The sequence below is a fragment of the Sciurus vulgaris genome (assembly GCF_902686455.1).
Source record: "Sciurus vulgaris genome assembly, chromosome: 8".
Classification (NCBI taxonomy): domain Eukaryota; kingdom Metazoa; phylum Chordata; class Mammalia; order Rodentia; family Sciuridae; genus Sciurus; species Sciurus vulgaris.
In genome coordinates, this window is record NC_136468.1 from 52,203,893 (window position 1) to 52,227,354 (window position 23,462).

Below are 23,462 nucleotides of genomic sequence, written 5' to 3' on the forward strand. Positions count from 1 at the left end.
CTATCTGAAGTATGATTGGCAAAGATATTCTCCCACTCTGTAGGCTCTTTCTTCGCTTTGCTGATAGTTTCCTTTGCTGAGAGAAAGCTTTTTAGTTTGAATCTATCCCAGTTATTGATTCTTGCTTTTATTTCTTGTGCTATGGGAGTCCTGTGGTCCTAAGCTGACATGTTGAAGATCTAGACCTACTTTTTCTTCTATAATCTGCAGGGTCTCTGGTCTGATTCCGATGAATCTTTGGATAGAATAATTAGGAAAACTACCCCATTCACAATAGCCTTGAAAAAAATAAAATACTTGGGAATCAATCTCACAAAAGAGGTGAAAGACCTCTACAATGAGAACTACAGAACACTAAAGAAAGAAATTGAAGAAAACCTTAGAAGATGGAAAGATCTCCCATGTTCTTGGATAGGAAGAATTAATATTGTCAAAATGGCCATACTACCTAAAGTGCTATACACACTCAATGCAATTCCAATTAAAATCCCAATGATGTACCTTACAGAAATAGAGCAAGCAATTATGAAATTCATCTGGAAGAATAAGAAACCCAGAATAGCTAAAGCAATCCTTAGCAGGAAGAGTGAAACAGGAAGTATCACAATACCAGATCTTCAACTCTACTACAAAGCAATAGTAACAAAAACGGCATGGTATTGGTACCAAAATAGACAGGTAGATCAATGGTACAGAATAGAGGACACGGACACAAACCCAAATAAATACAATTTTCTCATACTAGACAAAGGGGCCAAAAATATGCAATGGAGAAAAGATCGCCTCTTCAACAAATGGTGCTGGGAGAATTGGAAATCCATATGCAACAGAATGAAACTAAACCCATATCTCTCACCATGCATGAAACTAAACTCAAAATGGTGTTATTTTTAAATGAGAGCCATTCTCACACTTCTCTTACACATCTTTCATTCCCCAAATACTTGGAAAAAGAATGTCTTGCTCTTAATTTAAAAAATCACTATTCCTAGGATAAGGACTCATTTTTTCATGATTCAACTCCAAAAAGTCATGAAATATTTGGGTCATATTTTACTAACCTCATTAGGGTGGGAAAATACTTGAGACCTCCTGATTCCTCGATCAGGTCCTGGGGTAAGGACAAAAAAAGGCTTTCAGATTTTCTCCCATTCCATGATTCTTCAGACTGGCCAAGAATTTCTTTTTTTGAGATAACATTTTAATGGAATCTTCTTTCTTCTACAGGGTTTGTAACAAGTAAATTATGGTGGGCTAAAACTGTTAGAAGACTCTCCATTGCTACTTTTAAGGTGTTATCAACAATAATAATAAAAAACCTTACAAAACAAAACAAGTTTTTCTTTTAGTGCTCACCAGGGTTGTGAACTGCAACCTCTTCCCTCTTCACTTGGCTGGTTTTCCCTGGCTTCTGTCACTACCCATATGGCAGCATTGATCTTCTCCTAAAGCTTCAGACTCTTATGTATTACAAAAGTTCACTTACATCTTTCATGATTCTCTACAGGTGTCTTACACTTCATGAACCATTTCTTCTGTCACCATTTCTCTTCCAGTGTCTATAACTTACCACTCTACATATCATCCATCATTTACCAAAGCTAGGACTCTTGTTTCATTGTAGGCTCCTTCCACTTACAAAATCAAAACATCTGGTGGATTTTACTGTATTCCTTCCTCCCTTTCTTCCTCCTCTTGATGTCTTCATTACCATCTGCAGGGCTATTATATCAGCCTCAAGTATCTCCATGGCACAATGTAATCAATTTCAAAATACATCCCAGACAATAAGTGACCTGCCTTTATTGACACTCAGAAGTTTAACTGGGATTTTCCTCAAGGTAAATGTCAACCACAAAAGACTCACATGCCCAATCTTATCAAATAATTACTATGAAAGTTGGGCACCACCCAGTGCCTCCTAATTATTTGCCACCATAGAAAGCATTTCCTTCCCATGAAATCAGTGCATCTTGAGGGCAAGCCTTTGCATTTTACACATTTAACACCACACAGCATTGTTTAAGGTGGAAAGCCATTTCAAGACTACAATTAATTTCCTTTTCTTTTAATATAACATATTTGCTTTGGTTTTCATCCAGATTTCTACTTCAGCAGAAGATACTCTTTTTAAGATGTGAAATTCCAAATGAATTTCATGATTGCTTTTTATATTTTCATGAAGAATGTCATTGGAATTTTAATAGAAATTGCATTAAATCTGTATAATGCTTTAGGTAGTATGGACATTTTGACAATATTAATTCTGCCTATCTAAGAGCATAGGAGATCTTTCCATCTTCTAAGGTCTTCTTCAATTTCTTTCTTTAAGTTTTGAAGTTTTCATTGTAGAGGTCTTTCACTTCTTTTGTTAGACTGAGTCGCAAATATTTTACTTTTTTGAGGCTATTGTGAATGGGATAGTTTTCCTAATTTCTCTTTCAGTGGATTCGTCTCAGACGTATAGGAACACATTTGATTTATGGGTGCTAATTTTATATCCTGTTACTTTGTTGAATTCATTTATTAGTTCTAGAACATTTCTGGTGGAATTTTTTGGATCTTCTAAATATAGAATCATGTCATCGGCAAATAGTGATAGTTTCAGTTCTTCTTTTCCTATGTATCTCCCCTTAATTTCTTCTGTCTAATTGCTCTGGTTAGAGTTTCAAGGACTATACTGAATAAAAGTGATGAAAGAGGACATCTTTGCATTGTTCCAGTTCCTAGAGGGAGTGCTTTCAATTTTTCTCCACTTAGAATGATGTTGGCCTTGGGTTTTGCTCAGATAGCTTTTACAATGTTGAGGTATGTTCTTATTATACCTAGTTTTTCTAGTGTTTTGAACATGAAAGGATGCTGCACTTTGTCAAATATTTTCTCTGCATCTATTGAGATGATCATATGATTCTTGTCTTTAAGGCTACTGATGTGATGAATTACATTTATTGATTTCCATATGTTGAACCAATCTTGCATCCCTGGAATGAACCCCACCTGATTGTGGTGTACTATCTTTTTAATATGTTTTTGTATGCAATTTTCCAGAAATTTATTGAGAATGTTTGCATCTATGTTCATCAGGGATATTGGTCTGAAGTTAGTTCTATCCTTGATGTGTCTTTGTTTGGTTTTGGTATCAGAGTGCTTTTAAATGTTTTGACTAGCATTTGCCAGTCTTTCTACGGAATAAGAGTACTCTTTGAACATAAAATCTAATAAAATGAAATAAGTTCAGAGACACCTAAATATTAAAGCAATATCTTAATTTACTCAGATTTTATTTAATTATTCCAAAAATTTTAGGTCCATAAATTATGTCTAATTTGTCTACCCTAGGTGGCAGAGTCTTTTTCACATTATGCACTTTTAAATAAGAGAAAATATCATAGCATTTTAATAAAGATGTTTCAAAGATGAAAGAAAATTTTCACATAATTTACATTAATATATAGAAGTTTTTAAATTTTCTATTTTTGTATGAAAGATAAAAACTTCTACATACATACTACTTTAAATGATACTTGTAAATGAAGTAAGACCAATTAGTCATAATTCTTCAGCTGAACATCATAAGAAAAACATGCTTTTATTATCCCATTAGCCAGTATACTGAAAGACTTTTGATATGGCTACTAACTGTCATATCGGTTCTGGCAATACCGTGTTAGTTGGGTCTTCTTCATTAAGTTACTGAACCACCCTAGTGGCTTTGTGTACAATGAAGGGGCTAAGGTCCGAGGTCAGCAAACTATGGCCTAGTAGCTAGCAATAGTGGCCTCCTTTTTTTTTTTTTTTTCTCCTCCCCACTGGAAAATGTTTATGCCCATTTATTAATGTAAGGCAATGGCTACTTTTGCACAAAATAGCTGAGTTGAGCATTTGACAGAGACCACATGACTCATAAGGCTACAATATTTGGTACCTGGTCTTTTAAGAAAAAACTAGCTACAGACCCCTGAGACAGAGAAAGTTAACATTAGAGTTTGTCCAAGCACCCAAATTCATGAAAAGACTACTAAAAATCCTATTTATGAAATGCAAGATCATATATGGACAAGTTCCTAAAAAGCCCTTTAACCTTACCTCAACAATCCCATCACACAGCATTTGCATGCATAAAGAATGCAAAATCATTTTTAAAGGAGTGCATGTGAGTATGCCATCTTTCTCATGATTTTCTGCTTTACATTTCATTTTCTAGTCTCTGATTCTCAGTTAATGAAACTCATGGTTATTAATGCAAAGCCAGATGACACCACAACATAGAAAATGAATTTAACAGCCTGACTAAATTGCCAGTTTTGGTGAATTTTCATATCCATGCTGATTTGTTTCTAATTTTTAGAAATTAAAGTTATAAAATATTAAATTCATCATAAGAATCTAAGTTTTAAAATCAAGACATAATATTCACTGCTAAAGCATTCGCTTATAAATATGTATCAATATATAACCAAAACATTCTATGAGTACACGTCAGTATGAGTCAAAGAAAAAAAAAAGTCGTGAAATAATCACAACTCTGATTTGGTCAAATTAGGTAAGTGACTTTATGACTTTATGACAGGTGTGATTTGCAGTAGATAGGAAAGAAGCCAATCTGTAATCAATATTATTCCTAAACAATATTACCATGCTCATAATTCTAACTTTTAAAAGAAATAAGAAATGAAGACAAGAGTTTCTCTGGGAACTGTATGAGAAAATCATTCTCATTTCCTTCCTAAACCACCTAATTTATACACACACACACATATATATATATATTTATATATTAATTATAATTAATTATATATATTTGAAAGTAAAGATGGCAATGTTTAATCTGTTTTCTCTTGGAAAACAAAAATAAACCTGAGGTTGGGTAATTAATAGAGAACAGAAGTTTATTTGGCTCACAGTTCTGGGGGCTGTGATGTCCAAGAGCATGGTGCTGGCATCTGCTGGGCATCTGATGAGGGGCTTCTTACTACATCACAACTTGGTAGAGGGTGTCACGTGGTGACATAGAGCCAGTACATTAGCTCAGTTCTTTCCTCCTTGTCTCATCCTCCTCCTCTTATTCTTAATACTTTTTTAGATGTTCATAGATCTTTATTTTATACATTTATTTATATGTGGTGCTGAGAATCGAACCCAGTGCCTCAAAGACGCTAGGCAAGTGCTCTACCACTAAAGCACAACCCAGCCCTCCTCTTCTTATAAAGCCACTAATGCCATTATGGGGGCCCAACCCCCATGACCTCATTTAATTCTAAATACTCTTGACTCACCAGCTCTAAATATTATTAACATATAAATCTGGAGATGAATTTCCAACATTTGGGCTTTGGGGGCATATTCAAATCATGACCCTGTCCTTACTTGGCCTTATTAGAGATACTACTAAAACATGAACATTAGTGGATATACTAGTGTTTATAAAATAGGAGCAAACTGATAAGAATTTATTGAACAATTATCTGTTAAGTACTCTCAGGGTCTTAAATGTATTATATCATTCAATAGTTATAACAATCTAGAATGTAGTGTGATTATTAATCTCCCAATTTAACAGAAAGAAAACTAATACCGAGAGAAGTTAATTTACCTTGGGTCACAAAGTCACACATGGCTGAGCCAGGACTTAAATACAGGCAAGTATAACCATTTCCCGAGGAAGACAGAGAACTTGAGAACCTGTGTCTGGGCTCTAGATGGGTGGTGGGCTAGACTCAGTAAGTCCAAAGTCCAGGAGTGGTGGACAGGTTAGTCTGGTGAGAGGGAAAGAGGAAAGGGATTGGAGGAAAGAAGGCAGGGGAGATGAGGAGGAGGAATGAGGAGAAAACAGAAGGGTGTACTAGAAGGAGATTTCAAAAATACGAACCAGAGAAAATGACTGTGTTGTCTAGAGGGTCTCAAAGCAATCAGATAAAAGCCTCTCAAAAAAGAGAGAGACAGAAATTTGATAAGGAACTACTGTAAACACTTGGAAACCTTCAGGATACAGTCTGGTTGCTGAAGTACGAACAGTTCTTATCTGTCTTGTTGGTTGGTTCATTTTAAAGTAAAAATGGAAGGAGGCAAGAGCTGAGACCTGGAGCTGTCAGCTAGGTGGCCGTGAAGACCTGAAGCCCAACAGCAGGAAATGGAGATTACTGGGGATCAGGGAAGGGTTGTTTATCTGACAAGATCCCAAGGGCCCATTTTTCTACAAACCTCAAACCAGGATATGGTCCAATGCTGAAATGAAAAAGATCTGTTTGAAATATCCTGACTAAAGTGAAATCTTTAAATGTTCCATGAGCTGAAAATAAACAATTACTTTCAAGCTTGAACTAAGAGGTTTTATGTTTTTATGATAGTAAATACCCATCTATCCCAGTAAAAGTTAATGAAGCAAATAGTCAATTTAAGGTAAAAAGGTTTGGGACATTTTGAATTATTAGAATACTTCTAAATTTTATGGCTGCTGTTGCTGCCCAAGTTTTTGGAATTACTTTCAATTATGATTTTTTTTTTTCTTTTCTCTTTTCATACATTTTAGGGATAGGTTAAGTTCTATTTTGGGGTCTCAGCAGTGTATTCAATACAGAATTTCAGGCAAAGTAATTAGAAGAAATATCTATTAAGAAAAATGCATATTAGTTATTAGTTTATTTCGATGATTTTAAACAAGGTTTGTGACATAGGATGACAACCTTAAGTTGTTTCCTAACATTGGAGTTGGGCATTGCTAGTGCAGTAAATAAATGTTACAACTTCAAATCTCCAAAACTGAGCACTTGGGGGAATATTTTCAATAATACATAAATTCCATGAAATGAATAGATGTCATAATCACTGCAGAGATGAATCATGAGTTTTCATGTTGGAATCTCTGTCTGTGTCTTTGATGATATTAAACAGGAAAGTAATTGAGATCCACAGCTCTGTTCACTCTTCCTCCACCGTCTCTAATTCATTCCCTTATTTCTGTCTCCACTACCATTCCTAAGACTTACTTTCCAGGTCTTCTTGAACCTTCAAAGGCTCACATACATTTTAAATAAAAATACAGATGTCACACCATAAAGCAATTAAAATACAAGTTACTGTTTCTTTAATATAATAGTCTAATTTCCTGACAGATTCCATGATCTCTTAAATTTTATCTAATATATTATTTAAAATTTAGATAAATAAAAGTGAAGAACTAATCAATCTTTCAACTTTTATATTACCTCTCATTCTCTATTCAGCTTACCTGGCCCTCTGTATATAAAACTGCTTTAGTTCATTTATGTACCTCTATGTTTATCTCTCTAACTAGCTTCTCCAGTTCTGCATGACACCTTAGCTCCCTCTCAAAGAGTTAAGCATAGCAAGAGGTGTGCTTAGACATAGGGCTTTTTAAAACCTTGATGGGCGAAAGTACAAAAATACTCACTTCAGAGCTTCCAGCTGTTCAATTTAACAGGAGAAAGAGACCTGAGTTTACCTTTGAGGCTCTTTCTTTGTTCTAGGAAAACCAACTTAATGGCAATTTCTGTTATATAAACGTAAAGCAAATCTCTCCCTCTGTTATGGGGCAAGCTGTGAAATTAACCTGCATCTTGATGTCTCAAAGAGGAAAGGGTTTAGTGTAAACTAGGTGCATGTTTTGGCGGAGCTGTTTCTGGGGCTCTGGGGCTTTTTTGAAGATGTTTGCTGCCACAGGGAACAGAGACTACACAACCATGCTTCCCCCACTTACTGATCAGAGGTTTTCGGAAGCCACAGAATGGAAGAAAGGGTATGTGATGAGAGCTATTCTTTACTCTCCAAAGTGCAGGACCAATAAAGCTCAACTAACATTTAAGTCTAAATCTCAGCAGACGCACTGACAGTGTATTGCTGGTTAGGTTCTGGTATAAGTATTAAGCGCTATGATTATTTATGGGGCTGAAGGGAGAGTCCTTGGCTGTGGCTGGGAGATGGGGAATGGACCCAAGACCAGAAATTAGACCTCCCAGGGTCTTAGAATTTCATGAGGAGGGAACCTCTTGTCTCCCTACGCCTTAGGATTGAGGACTCTGAATTCTGGGTAGCATTATTGGGATACAATCACTTTAGGAAGAGAAAAGCCAGTCCTAGTCAGAGACAGATGAGCAGGAAATAAACAGAAAGGACCCTTCCCTTGACCCTCTCCCCTCAGTACACACACACACACACACACACACACACACACACACACACACACACACACACTGAATGTGGACCTCTAGGTTCTGACTGAAGCTCTTTGAAGAGCAGTACATGATATCCCTGACCCTTTCCTGCCCCAGCCAGCCTTTCCTCAAAAAAATGTTCATTCTTCATTCAACCTTGTTAGAAATGAAAACCTGACATTAGATTCACCATAGTGGCCTGAGGGCAGGGCCTGCTCTGATGCTGGGTAAATGACAGAGGGAGCCAGGTGGCTGCGGCAGTGGAAGACACCAGGGACAGGTGTGCCATGAGGGTTATAATTAGAGGCACTTTCATGGTGGCACCAAGAAGAACAATAGAGTACAGAAAGATGAGGCCCCTGTGTCTGACAAAACAGGCCAACACCTAGAGCACTTGTGGAAATAACTAGGCCCTTGCTGGGAAGCTCTGGTATCCTGTGGACATCTCTAAAAAGGGAACAAGCCAAAAGAAATCTGGTGGAAGAGACCCAGGTTGGGGCCCTTAGTTCCAGGTAGCACTGTGCACACTCTGAGGTGGGAGGGGTCCTGGCATGTCTCAGGTGGTGAAGGTGCCCAGACATTAGACTGCCACGTACCTCGCTTGCATTTTGGTGCACCTATGCTTCCAGGCACCCTCCCCGCGTGCCCCCTTTCATTCTAACTCCAACCCATCCTCACATTCTTCTCTGATCCCCGAGGTCACAAGTCATTTTTCTCTGTTGCAGATTTTGAGATTCAGCTGTGCCTCTGATTGGTCACTTCACACTCTACCTTGAAGCACTGCAATCACTGGAGAAGAGCCCTAACCTATTTAAGGCAGAGGCTGCGTCTGATTCTTGAAAGCACCCAGGAGCAACACATGGGTCCACTGGTTGAACTGAGCTTAAAAAAAAAAAAATCACTAGTTATGTTCCAGCAGTTTCAGAGAGTAAACAATGGCAAATTTATTCCAGTTGTTTATCCTCCTATTTATACATACAAAGACTTTGGGACACAGAAATTCATTGTGACGTTGTCTGTAGCAAAAGACGAAAATAACCTTAACCTCCAGGAGAGAACCAGCTACATAACTTATGGTACAGATTCAAAATTCAGACAATGAGGTCAATAAATTTATACATACTAATATGGATGGAACTGTACATTGGTAAGAGAAAAGGTAAAATAACTAAGAGGGAGCACTTAGGGATTATTTATGTAAATTATTTTTAAATGCACATTATATCTCTAGAGAGATACAGGAGAAACTGTTAAAGGCAATGGCCTATGGGAAAAGGAACAAGGAAAAAGGAAGAAGAAGGAAATTTAATTTTCACTATACACTATTTTAAACTTTTTGAAATGTCTGCTACTATGTGAGCATATTACCTACTGAAGAAATGATTGTTTTTGAAAGGGAAAGAAAGAACTTCAAATGAGTCCTCACCCAGCTCTGGGCAGTACCAGAAATCCGTCATTGAAAACTCTGGCCCCATTTCTTTATAGTATAGTCTTAAAATAGCTCTTGGTTTAAATGACAGGTTTTCCTAGTGTGTCAGGGAAACTGGTAGCTGGAAGCAGTGAGTTAATGACTAGGTGTAACAAGATGAAATAAACTATTATTTAGATATTCTCACCAGTACAACCAAGTTGCCTTCTAAAGCTCAGGCTTGTCTGCATAATAGCTAGTTTAGCTGCTAAAACCTGGAATAAGCTTCCATGAACAATTTGAATCAGCAAGCAATTTTGAAGTTAAAAGGAAACCTTCCTTGAAGGGAAACTTACGTGCAGCATAAAACTTATAATAGATTTCTCTAAGATGATGAAAGTGTCAACCTGGCCAAGCAGCTAGGAAATTTTAAAACAATTTTTATAAAACTCATTCAACGAATGTCATGAATGTTACATTTCTATACCTAGGCATACTGTTTTAAATAACCAAGGACTAATGGATGCAAGGATATAGCTGGATAGACTTTGAGAAGTTCAAACTCAGCCTCAGCAACTTGACAATCCAAGTATCCTCCACTTGTCAATTAACATCACACAAACTAAGTTTAGAGGAACAGGAATATTCCTAGGAGACCGCTTGGTTTTTAAAAGAGCTATCAGCAATAAAATGTAAACTCATTTTGTGCTATATTAGACAACTGTCTTATCTTTTAAGAATTACAGACAGAAATCTAACATTTGAAACACATGTCCTACTTCTTCAGAATCTGTTAAGTATACTTTAAATATTCCCATCTTGTCAGTCCAAATAATCTGTCCTTCAAAGCATTCTTTTCAAATAAAGCTTTATTTGAAATTTTATAATATAGTTGAAGATATTTTAAATTTAGAAACGTCCTTCAAACCAAATTTGAGTCCCAAAACCACATAAAGTGCTCTTTATTTTGCTATACATTCTTTTATTGACTGTTGCCTTTATTAAATATTTCATTAAAGTAACAAAAGTGGAAAACTATACTTGAAATATATGTCTAGAAGTTAAGTAGATTTAGTGCATGTGAATTTATTAATCTTTAAATTCACAATTATATATTAAAAAAGTCTCAAAGTACAAAATAATAACTCACGGGTAAAAATCACTCAATCTGTTACATGACTTTAACGATGACAGCATATCCAATGTCATGAACAAATGCCATATACATTTCCAAAAATAAATTTCAAGGGAATTCATGTTGAAGAAAAAACCCAAGATATCCATAGATGTTTAAATAGGCATATTTTATATTATCAATTATTTTCTCTAAATCTTTGTTGTTTCAATTATTAGAAACTTTACACATCACTCACTTTTAAGTCAAAAGGAGAAGCATACAATATATTTTTCTAAAAATCCTTTTTTACACTAACATCCATCATTCATAAAATTGTTATCATAAAGTCACAAATCATTAGTTTTTCTTAAAAATTATTGACTTTGGCCAGCTCTTACGATGAACCAATTCATCAGCAATGTACAAAGTGGTGAGTCTGGGCTGAGTTGTCTATATTTTGATCCAAAAATTGGTGGAAAACAACACGATGTTAGCAGGTTGGACAGAAGGGAAGCGAAGAGATGCGGTGGCAAGCGCCACAGTCAGAAGGCTGAACTCCCCAGCCTGTGTGAAAGCGCTAGCCACAGCCTCATCCGCAGGTGCTCACAAGCCCAGAGGCTGATGCTCTTCTACTACAAACTCCCCAGCCTTCAGGGTTTTCCAACTGATTACAAAATACTCACAAAATGCAAATAGATTATTCTTTTTTTTTAAAAAAAAGTATGACATATATTGCAGGAAAATAACTGCTTAGCAACAGTACATGAAAAGAAAATCAGTGTGTCAGAGCCAATAATTTATACAAATTTCAAAGGTTAGCAGAATGATTTAGAATGGACAGTTTACATTTTAGTTTTCAATGCCAGTATAAATTCAAATGTAATTTTTTTCAATATCTTTGCTGCTACAGTAAAAATTGGGCAATGTTAACTTATTCTAATTATAGTTTGAATCTATATAATATATTCCACATATAACTGTATGCTTTCAGAAACCACAAATTTCAAAAATATACTAAATAAATATAAATTACTTTATTATTTATGTATTCTTTTGAAAAGCCTACTGAACCAAATGTTTGTTATCAGTTCATTGGCTATTAGTAAGAACATGGATCAAATATGGCCATATCTGTTTGTTGATATACGTAACTATTTTTTCATTAAAACAGCAGTTTTGTATAGTTGCAAGAAAGTTCATCATTATCTGACCCTTTATAGAAAAAGTTAGCCTAATGCTGGTCCAGATATCTCATAGGACAGATATTTTGTTTTCCAAGCAACATTTTATTATTTGGATTCCTACTCTTCTAGACAGACTAAATCTACAAAAATAAAAAATAGTAGTAAGAAAAATAATATTTACAACTGCTTTAGAGAATGGGGGTACTTTCTGAAGTGCTGAAAATGCTCTAAAACTTAATTGTGGAGGTAGTTTTAAAAACTACATACACTTACAAAGCTCATCGAATTTAAACTGGTAAATTTTGTGTTTAGTAAAATACCAGACAATAAAAACACTAAAACATAACATTTGAAGATAAGTTCCCCACATTGTCAAAACTGGTTAATAAAAGCATCAAAACTGAAAAGTACTAAAAGGATATAATAAAGTCAGTGAATGATCTGATCTATGTGACTTTTGATAGAAATGCTTCTCCAGTTTATAATATGAATTATAAAACACACAACAATGTAGAACTCCAGAAACTTGTTCTTAACTACTACATGTAACATCCTACACGTGGGTTGTTAAATTTAGATGCCACACTTGATATGAGCCTTCATCCATGAACCAGGAGATTGAAAACAAGGGAGCAGTTAATTATTTGGGGATGAAAACTATGCTCTTTCTGAGGACACCCAAGTTGAAGTTCTAGAAGAGCTTAAAGAATTATTTAATACATATTAAATATTAAAACAATGACCACTGAACAAATCTATTATGTTCGAAGAGTACTTAATAACTATAGCGAGGGGCTGGGGCTGTGGCTCAGTGGCAGAGTGCTTGCCTAGCATGTGTGAGGCACTGGGTTCTATCCTTAGCACCACATATAAATAAACAAATAAAATAAAGGCATTCTGTCCATCTACAATTACAAAGAAGTATTTAAAGAAAATAACTACAGTGAGTTCAAAGGAAAAAAGAAACAGCATTAATCTAAACCATCCAGATTTCCTGCACAAGAATTATCTCTTATTTGACTAGTATATCGTGTTTTAATACTGAAAAATAAAGCAAAAGCATTCTTCATGTTGGAATACAATGTTACTGGACTTCAACATCAAGGTTTTGACCCTTTTAATGGAATAACACTTGTCCATTTTCTACTGCATTTCTGATATCCCACATGAATCTCCACTTTTATTATCAACTCTATTTGGGACAACTAATAAACTAGTCATGGTCTGATGAGAAAAATCACCAAATTAATAAGAGCATATAGCTTTTAAAGGAACGTATATGCTAATATCATACATAATTGTCCCCATAGGCTCATTCATGTGTTAAAGCTTGGTCACCATCCAGTGGTGCTTCTAGGAATTGGAGGTGGAGCCCCTAGAAGAACAGTAGGTCATTGGGAGCATGTCCTCTGCAGGGACCCTGGGACCTTGACCCCTTCCATTCTCATCCCTTGCTTCCAGGACACCATGAGGTAAACAGCTTTGCTCTACCACAGAAGCATCCTGCCCTAACTAACATTCTGCCTCACCATGTGACCCCAAATAACACAGTCATAAACCATGGGCTGAAACTTCTGAAATCACGAGTCAAAATAAACCTTTCCTCCTCTGAAGTTGATTTTCCCAGGTATTTTGGCACACTAATATAAATCTAACACAATTGGTTTAAAAAATTAAAAGGCATTTTTTTTTTCTTTTTTTGGCATTCTTGGGAACTGAACACAGGACCTGTCATCATAGGCAAGTACTCTACCACAAAGATACACCCCAGCTACTTATATTCTATTTCGAGACGAGTATTGTTAAGTTGCCCAGGGTAGCCTCTAGCTTATGATCCTCCTGCCTCAGCCTCCAAGTATCTGGGATTACAGGTGTGTATCATGGTGCTTGGCTAGAGCAACATTTTAGAAGAAAAGTATGCCTTTGTAAGTATACAGAAAGCTGTAAGATGTTAAAGGGGCTGTATTAGGAAAGGAGAATAACAGATAATGTTTATTTTCTTCTTGATAACCACAATTTATACTTTTAAAAAATTACATATTAGTTTTAATTGTAAAAGTTAATATATGAAAAATCTTGCTGGTGTATTAGTGAAAAAAAATAGAATCCATATTGTCAATGATACAGTTATCATTATGTGAAGATGTATATTCAAATAATGAAGGAATTGAAGGTATTTAGAAACCAATAAAATAGTTACTCTGATTAGATTCACAAGATAATGAGCAAGTTTTTTTTTATTATTATCATTTTTGGTATTGTTACCTTATACTCAATGCCTAGAAAAATGAATATGCACAGGGTGAAAGAGGAAGGATTATGCATCTTCTTTTAATGTACTGAAAAAAATTCCACAATTTCCTCTGAATTTACTTTCAAAAATAACATTTTCTGGAAGCATTACAATTTTGATGTTCTTTTTCTTATTGCCTAATTACATGATTGAAAAAGATGACTGCTGTGGTTTAAAGGTTTGTCTCCCCAAAATCATGTTGAAATTTAATTGCCATTGTAACAGTATTAAGAGGTGGGAACTTTACCAGGTGAATAGGTCAGAATGATCCTGTCTTCTCTGTCCTCATTAATGGAGTAATCCATTATTGCAGGAGTGGGTTTGCTAAAAAAGAATAAATTCAAGTCCCTCTGACCCATCTCTCTCTCTCTCTCTCTCCCTCCCTCTCTCTCTCTCTCTCTCTCTCTCTCTCTCTCGCTCACACACACACACACACACACACACACACACTCACATTAACTCACTCTTGCCCTTCTACCTTCTGCCATGGGATGATGCAGCAAGAAGGCTTTCCCAGATGCTGACTCTGTGGTCTTGGAATTCCCTACCTCCAGAATTATGAAAAAAGTCTGTTCTGCATCAATTATCCCATCTGTGATATTCTTAAATACTAAGAAAGGACTAAGAAAATGACACTAAAAAAATATAAGAATTCTCATTCCAGATAAGGCAGTCAGTCACAATAAATCTGCACTTGTTAAGTTTCTTTCACTTTTCATGGACCAAGCGGAAATTTACTTTTCAGTTAGCATATACATTTATTTTAATGGAAATGACCAGAATTTATAGATAAAAACTGGTAGGGAATGGGAAAAAAAGTTTACTTAAGGGAATAGCTTTTAAGGAATGTTTTAAAATATTAAAACCTGAAATTTAATGTTTAAGATCATTGAACTCTAGTCTTTATGTTTTAAACTTACAAAAAATAAAACTATCCATTTCTCAAGTGACTTGTCCAAGATCAGACAGCTAATCATTGACAAAGTTAGAAAAAAAACATTAGAACCTTCATATACCTTGATGCCATGTGTGACTTTAACCAAATTTCACTGCTAAATGAAAGGCAAATGCCTTTGGATACCATCTCTGCCTGAGATACATTCTCCCAGAGAAGATGCAGGGTTCGTGTTAGTCAGCTTTTTGTTGCTATGACCAAAATACCTGACAAGAACAATTTTGAGGGGAAAGAGTTTGCAGATCATGATTCAGAAGTCTCAGTGTATAGACAGCTGACTCCATTGCTCTAGGTCCAAGATGAGACAGAACATCATGGTTGAAGGGCAAGTCGGAGGAAGCTGCTCAGTTCATGGTGTCCAGGAAGCAAAGAGAAGAAAGTGGGGAAGGAAAGACAGGGAAGATGAACCTTTCCATGTATGTCCTCAATGATCCACCTCCTCCAGACACACTCCACCCTATCCATTCAAACTAGAATGGACTGTTTAGGTCACAACTCTCACAATTCAATCATTACATGTCTGAACTTTCCTAGTTGACACAGTGACTTTGGGGGGACACTTCATATCCAAACCATAACATTCCACCACTATCCACAAAAGCTCATTGTCATCTCATGATGCAAAATGTATTTAATTCATCATGAAGAGTCCCATTGTCACAACAGTTCAAATATTGCCAGAACCTAAGTCTAAACTCACCTGAGACTCACAGCAAATTCATGGCTGTGAGTCCCTATAAAGATCACATATAAGTAATATCTCTCCAATATACAATGGCACAGAGTAAACATTCCCATTCTGAAAGGGAACAACAGCAGTGTAAAAAGAAGGGTAGGACCAAAACAAGACCAAAACCAGTGGAACAAACAGGTTCCATAACTCCACCTACAGCATCTAGAACGCATGGTGGCAAGATGTTCTCTCCAAAGGGCTTGGCAGCCTCACCTCTTTGGCCTTTCCAGTTGCAGTGCACATGGTTCTCTTTTAGCCTGGATCTCTCCTCAGCCAGCAGCTTTTGTCAGCACAGAATTCACATTCCTGGCATTTCTTAATTTCTGGGGTCTCCATTTCAGCTTTGGTTTTACTTTCACAGTTTCATGCATCGCCCTATTGGGAGTGGCCTGCAGGGATTCCAAAACTGCTATATTTTGCCTGGCTCCTTTGAAAGGTTCTCCTTTGAAATCTTGATGGAAGCTTCCATGATCCCCTGACTCCAGCATCCTGCAATCCTACAGAACCATTACCACATAAATGACACCAAAGTCTACCACCACCTTGTGCAATAGCTGAGCCTGGAATCAGCTGCAGCAGTCTCTGAATGCCTGGGATGTTAAGCAGAGTGAAACAACTTCTGAGGCTCCTCTGTGCAAGCAGGGTGCCCACAGGCACCTCAAAGGAATTCTTCTCAAAAGAATTTTCCCTTCAAGACTCTTGAGCCTGAAATGGGTATGGTCTTACAAATTCCTGAGATGCTCTCAACCTCTTTCCTATCACTGTACAAGGTATTTAGCATCTCTTTAGAGACTGTTGTCTCTTTAACAATTACACCTTCCTTGACCCCAGTTTTACATGTACTTTTTCAAATCCTGCAGTTCCACTTTCTATTTCTGATTCTTACAGTCCACCTGGCTAAAAGTTGATAACAATATCCATGTCACCTCCTGAATGCTGTGCTGCCTTGAAATTTCCTCTGCCAGATTAATTAGTCTACCATTTTTCAATTCAATCTCACTGGAAGTTTCAGGCGTAGGTAAGATGTAGACATCTTCTTTGCCAGAATGTAATACAAATGGCCTCTAGTACAATTTCCCACTGAATCTTCACTTCCTTCTGCAACCTCATGAGCACAATTTTTATTCTCTGCATTCCTATCAGCATTTTGGTCTTCTAAGCCCCCACCAGAATCACTCATTAAGCTCTGCTTACAACATTTTGAGGCTTCTCCATTCAGTATCACCTAACATGTGCAAACCGCTCCCACAAACCAGTTCCAAAGGCTTCTGAACCACATGGCCAGCTTAGCCATATCAGTGATCCCACTTCTTGAACCAATGTCTGTGAACATCAGCTTTTTGTCACTGTAACCAAAAATACCTGACAAGACTAACTTAGAGGAGGAAAAGTTTATTTGGGCTCATAGTTCCAGAGGGTTAGTCCATGGTCAGCCAAATCCATGGTCAGTCAAATCCTTGCTCCGGGCCCAGGCTAAGGCAGACCATCATGGCTGAAAGATGTGGTAGAGGAACAGTGCTCCATTCATGCAGCCAGGAAAGTTGAGCAAGAAAGCAGGAAAAAGCCACAGGAAAGATGAACCCTTTCAGGGTAGCCCCCAGTGACCCTCCTCCCTCCACACAGTCTACCTGCCTCCAGTTAACACCCAATCCATTCAAACTAACCTCTGAACATTTCTGAATTAACACAGAAGCTTTTGGAGGATAGCTGCTATCCAACTCATAACAGGGTTCTTAATCTTTCAGCCTCAATCTTTGATGTTAGCTCCACCTTGATCAATCTCCTTCTTCCCAGCAGATTTGCAAATTGGACCAGCACTTATTCTCTCAGCCTTGACCTCCCTCAATCTTTCACTCACTCGATGTGTACTGAGCATCTGGCTCAGGGCTCTGCCACAGTTCCAGGGGCCTATCTGGACAGGAATTGGTTCTGGCCCAAATCCTAACTGGCAGCAGGTTTTCACTGACAGGAGGCCAGAGAAACATGTGCTGAAACCCTCTTGTGCTGCTGCACTCTAAGTCCCAGACCCACAGCTCTGCCTGTCTTTCAGATGCATGCAAACCAAGGCAGAACGTTGATACCACCCTGGAGGAGGGGCAGATGGTAGATGGAAACATGTCTGCCTAGCATGGCCTACAAACTAAGTAAGAATAAATCGTGTGAAATGTCAGATCAGCAGCTGCTTCAAAGTCACTTTGGAAAGAGGCTGGGACAAAATAAATAATAAAAAATATAAGCAACATAACCAATCTGTTGCTGTTGCCATCACCTAAGTGACTTTTAATCTACTCTCTGACTTTGCTGTCCACATGTCCACCAACATCTGTGTTCATGGCTAAACATTAAAAGCTCTGTCCTTTGGCATTTTATTCATAGAGGTTTATAAAATGTAAGAGTTGTGTAATCCTTGGCTACATTTATTTGTACTATACCCTGCCCTCTCCTTGTCTCTGTTCTACTCATTCTTTGCAAAGACTTCTTTAGATCCCCTATAAATTGCCAAGCAGAAAGTATGGCATTTTTTTCTGGTCTTTATTCTGTTTAGGAAACGTATTTGTCATCACGTATCATAAATAGGAGGCAGAATTATCAATTTTTTCAGTGAGCTGCTTGAGAACAATCTACAGTCTTCTGCTTATGTAACTTCTCAATATTCTGTTTTGCTATCTGAAAAAGGAGGTTTTATGTGAGTTTTTTTTAACATTTTTACTAGGGAATTATAATTCTACATAGTAGTTAGATTCATTTTGATAAAATCTCACACACAAGAAATTTGATTTATGTGAATATTAAATAGGCAAAGTGCTTACTCCTGTGTCTGACATGCACAACAACCAATCAGACTTGCTTATCATCATTTGTCATCATTATCACCTCCACCACAATATTCCTTGTAAATATTTACACTGTAGTGTAAGTTTTGACATACAGCACATGCTCGGTTAACTGTTCTTCTTTACTAAAATATTTCATCACAGTTTAATAACCATGATGAGACAACTGGATAATTGTGTGTGTGTGTGTGTGTCTTCCTGGGTATTAAACCAAGGCCATGCATATACTAAGAAAGCTATACCACTGAGCTGCATTCCTTAGCCCTAGACAGTACTTTTTATGTCTACAGTGTTTGGCAGACTCTAAGGTGATACCCAGGACCACCCCACTGCCTTATATTCATGCTGTTGTAGAATCCCCCACCCTTGAGTGTGGGTGGGACCTTGTATTACTAGTCAATTTTGCATTACTATAATAAAATACCTGCAGCAGCTAACTTATAAAGAGAAAAAGTTTACTTACTTCACAGTTTTGGAGGTTCAAATTCTAAAATCAGACAGGCCCCACTGGTTTGGCCTAAGGTGAGGGTAGTGAATTGTGGTACATCATGGCAGAAGCATACATAGGAGTAAAACGATCACAATTCCTGCCAGAGCAGAGTGAGCAAGGTCTTACAATGCCCTTTGAGAATACATCCCCAGTGACCTAAGGACCTCGCAGAAGGCACAACCGTGGGGACCAAGCCTTTAACACATGGGGCTTCGGAAAGTGCTCAATATCCAAACTAAAGCAGACCTGTTACTTCCTTAAAAAAAGAAAGACAGATAGGGGTTTAATTTCATTTTGCTGCCTATGGGTTTCCAGTTTTCTCAGCACCATTTGTTGAAGAGGCTACCTTTTCTCCATTGTATGTTTTTGGTGCCTTTGTCTAGCATGAGATAACTGTATTGATGTGGGTTTGTCTATGTATCCTCTATTCTGCACCATTGGTCTACTTGCCTATATTGATGACACTACCATGCCGTTTTTGTTACTATTGCTCTGTAGTATAGTTGAAGGTCTGGTATTGTGATACCTCCTGCTTCACTCTTCTTGCTAAGGATTGCTTTGGCTACTCTGGGTCTCTTATTCTTCTAGATGAAGTTCATGATGCTTTCTCTATTTCTATGAGGAATGTCATTGGGATTTTAATTAGAATTGCATTGAATCTGTACAGCACTTTTGGTAGTATGCTATTTTGACAATATTAATTCTGCCTATCCTAGAACATGGGAGTATCTTTCCATCTTCTGAGGTTTTCTTTAATTTCTTTCTTTAGTGTCCTGTAGTTTTAATAGTAGAGGTCTTTCACCTCTTTTGTTAGATTGATTTCCAAGCATTTTATTTTTTTGAGACTATTGTGAATGGAGTAGTTTTCCTAATTTTTTCTTTCAGAGGATTCATTGCTTATAAATAGAAATGCATTTGATTTATGCACATTGATTTTATATCCTGGACTTTGCTTAATTCATTTATTAGTTCTAGAAGGTTTTTGGTGAAATTTTTTTTGATCCTCTAAATATAGAATCATGTCATTGGCAAATAGTGATATTTTGGTTCTTCTTTTCCCATTCATATCCCTTTAATTTCTTTCGTCTGTCTAATTGCTCTGGTTAGAGTTTCAAGGACTATGTTCAATAGAAGTGGTGAAAGAGGGCATGACTGTCTTGATCCAGTTTTTAGAGGGAATGCTTTCAATTTTTCTCCCTTTAAAATGATGTTGAACTTGGGATTAGCATAGTTAGTCTTTACAATGTTCAGGTATGTTCCTACTATCCCTGTTTTTCTAGTGTTTTGAACATGAAGGGGTGCTGTATATTATTGAATGCTTTTTTTCTGCATCTATTGAAATGATCATATGATTCTTGTCTTTAAGTCTACTGATGTGATGAAATACATTGACTGATTTCTGGATGTTGAACCAACCTTGCACCCCTGGAATCACTTGATCATGGTGCACTATTTTTTTAATATGTTTTTATATGTGATTTTCCAGAATTTTGTTAAAAATTTTTACATCTATGTTCATCAGGGCTATTAATCTGAAGTTTTCTTTCCATGATGTGTCTTTGTCTGGTTTTGGTATCAGGCTGGTATTAGCTTCATAAAATGATTTTGAGGATTCCCTTCTTTTCTATTTCATGGAATACTTTGAGAAGTATTGGTATTAGTTCTTTTTTGAAGGGCTTGTATAACTCGGCTAAGAATCTGCCTGGTTCAGGGCTTTTCTTGGTTAGTAGGCTTTTGATGGCATCTTCTATTTCATTGCTTGAAATTAAAAACCTCTCTTACCCTGCACAAAAATCAACTGAAAATAGATCAGGAACCTAGGAATTAGACCAGAGGCCCTGCGCCAAATAGAAAAAAAGTAGCTTTTCGTGCTACCCAGGGAGGGGTCCATACAGCATTGTTCTTGATTCCCGTTGTAACTTAAAGGGAAACTGCCATAATGTCCGGAGCCCTTGATGTCCTGCAAATGAAGGAAGAGGATGTCCTCAAATTCCTTGCAGCAGGAACCCACTTAGGTGGCACCAACCTTGATTTCCAGATGGAACAAGGTATCTACAAAAGGAAAGTGATGGCATCTATATCATAAATCTGAAGAGGACCTGGGAGAGGCTTCTGCTGGCAGCTCGTGCCATTGTTGCCATCGAAAATCCTGCCAATGTCAGTGTCATATCCTCTAGGAATACTGGCCAGTGGGCTGTGCTGAAGTTTGCTGCTGCCACCAGAGCCACTCCCATTGCTGGCTGCATAACTCCTGGAACCTTCACTAACCAGATCCAGGCAGCCTTCCGGGAGCCACATCTTCTGGTGGTTACTGATCCCAGGGCTGACCACCCACCTCTGACAGAAGCATCTTATGTCAATCTGCCCATCACTGCTCTATGTAACACAGACTCTCCTCTGCACTATGGGGACATTGCCATTCCATGCAACAATAAGGCAGCTCATTCTGTGGGTCCGGTGTGTGGATGCTGGCCCAAGAAGATCTGCGCATGCGTGGCACCATTTCCCGTGAACACCTGTGGGAGGTCATGCCTGAGCTCTACTTCTACAGAGATCCTGAAGAGATTGAAAAGGAAAAGCAGGCTGCTGCTGAAAAAGCTGTGACCAAGGAGGAATTTCAGGGTAAATGAACTGCTCCAGCTCCTGAGCTCACTGCTACTCAACCTGAGGTTGCAGACTGGTCTGCAGGTGTGCAGGTGCCCTCTGTGACTATCTAGCAGTTCCCTACTGAAGACTGGAGTGCCCAGCTGGCCACTGAAGACTGGTCTGCAGCTCCCACTGCTCAGGCTACTGAGTGGGTAGAAACAACCACTGAGTGGTCTTGAGCTGTTCTGTAGACACTTATTAAGCAAAATGGAAATAAGGTTATGGAAAATAAACACCAGTTTCTTAAAAAAAAAAAAAAAAAAAAAAAAAAAAAGTAAGCTCAAATCTTCATGTGGACTTAGGACCAGACTTCCTTAACAAGACTCCCAAAGCACAAGAAATAAATTCAAGAATCAATAAAAAGAATGGATTCGAACTAAAAAGCTTTTTCTCAGCAAAGGAAACAATCAATAACATGAAGGGAGAGTCTACAGAATGGGAGAAAATCTTTATCACACACACTTCAGAGAGAGCACTAATCTCCAGAATTTATAAAGAACTAAAAAAAACTTAACACCAAAAATACAAATAATCCTATCAATAAATAGGCTAAGGGACTGAGCAGACAACTTCACAGAAATATGATCGATCAATAAATATTTGAAAATATGTTCAACATCTCTAGCAATTAGAGAAATGCAAATCAAAACTACCCTATTATTTCATCTCATTCTAATTAGAATGGCAATTATCAAGAATATAAGCAACAATAGGTGTTGGTGAGGATGTGGGGGAAAAGGTTGGTGGTGGGATTGCAAATTGGTACAGCCATTCTGGAAAGTGGTATGGAGATTCCTTAAAAAACTTGGAATGGAACTACTATTTGATCTAGCTGTTAGGCTAGTGTTAGGCTAGTGTTAGGCTAGCTGTTAGGCCACTCCTTGGCCTAAACCCAAAGGACTTTAAATCAACATAGTATAGTGATACAGTCATACCAACATTTATAGCAGCTCAATTCACAACAGCTACATTGTGGAACCAACCTAGATGCCCTTCAATAGATGAATGGATAAAGAAACTGTGATATATATACACAATGGAATATTACTCAGTCATAAAGAAGAATAAAATTATGGTATTTGCAGGTAAATGGATGGAATTAGAGAATAACATGTAAGCAAGATGTCAATCCCAAAAAACCAAAGGCCAAATGTTTTCTCTGATAAGTGGATGCTGATACATAATGGGTGGACTCAGAGGTAAGGGAAGAATGGAGGAACTCTGGATTATGCAGATCGAAATTTGAGGAGGGGAGGGGACAAGGGGTGGGAAAAATCATGTAATGAGACTGACATCATTGCCCTTTGTATATGTATGATTGCATAAATGATGTGACTCTACATCATGTACAACTAGAGAAATGAAAAGTTTTCTGTCAAAATGTATAAATGCATTCTACAGCAAATTAGAACAAGTAAAAAAATTTAAAAATAAGTAAATACAAAAAGAAACATTGTACTCCATTTGTGTATAATGAATCAAAATGCATTCTGCTCTCAAGTATAACTTAATAGAATAAAAAAGAAAACACAAAAACAATATAGCAAAGGTGTTTTATCATGAGATTTACATAATACTGTAACTTCTGTTTTGCTGCAGACTTTTTCTATTATCTTGTTGGCTTGCATGCT

General features: G+C 37.2%; 1 protein-coding gene and 1 pseudogene across 8 annotated transcripts in view; one reads left to right on the top strand and one right to left on the bottom strand.

Annotated features, from left to right (window-relative positions):
* CDK14 (cyclin dependent kinase 14) overlaps window positions 1-23,462 on the bottom strand; it is a 603,169-nt gene that overhangs the window by 232,578 nt on the left and 347,129 nt on the right. The window lies entirely within an intron of this gene.
* Window positions 17,530-22,662, top strand: LOC306668584 (small ribosomal subunit protein uS2-like; annotated as a pseudogene). The gene has a single exon. The product of its transcript is annotated as a small ribosomal subunit protein uS2-like (transcript).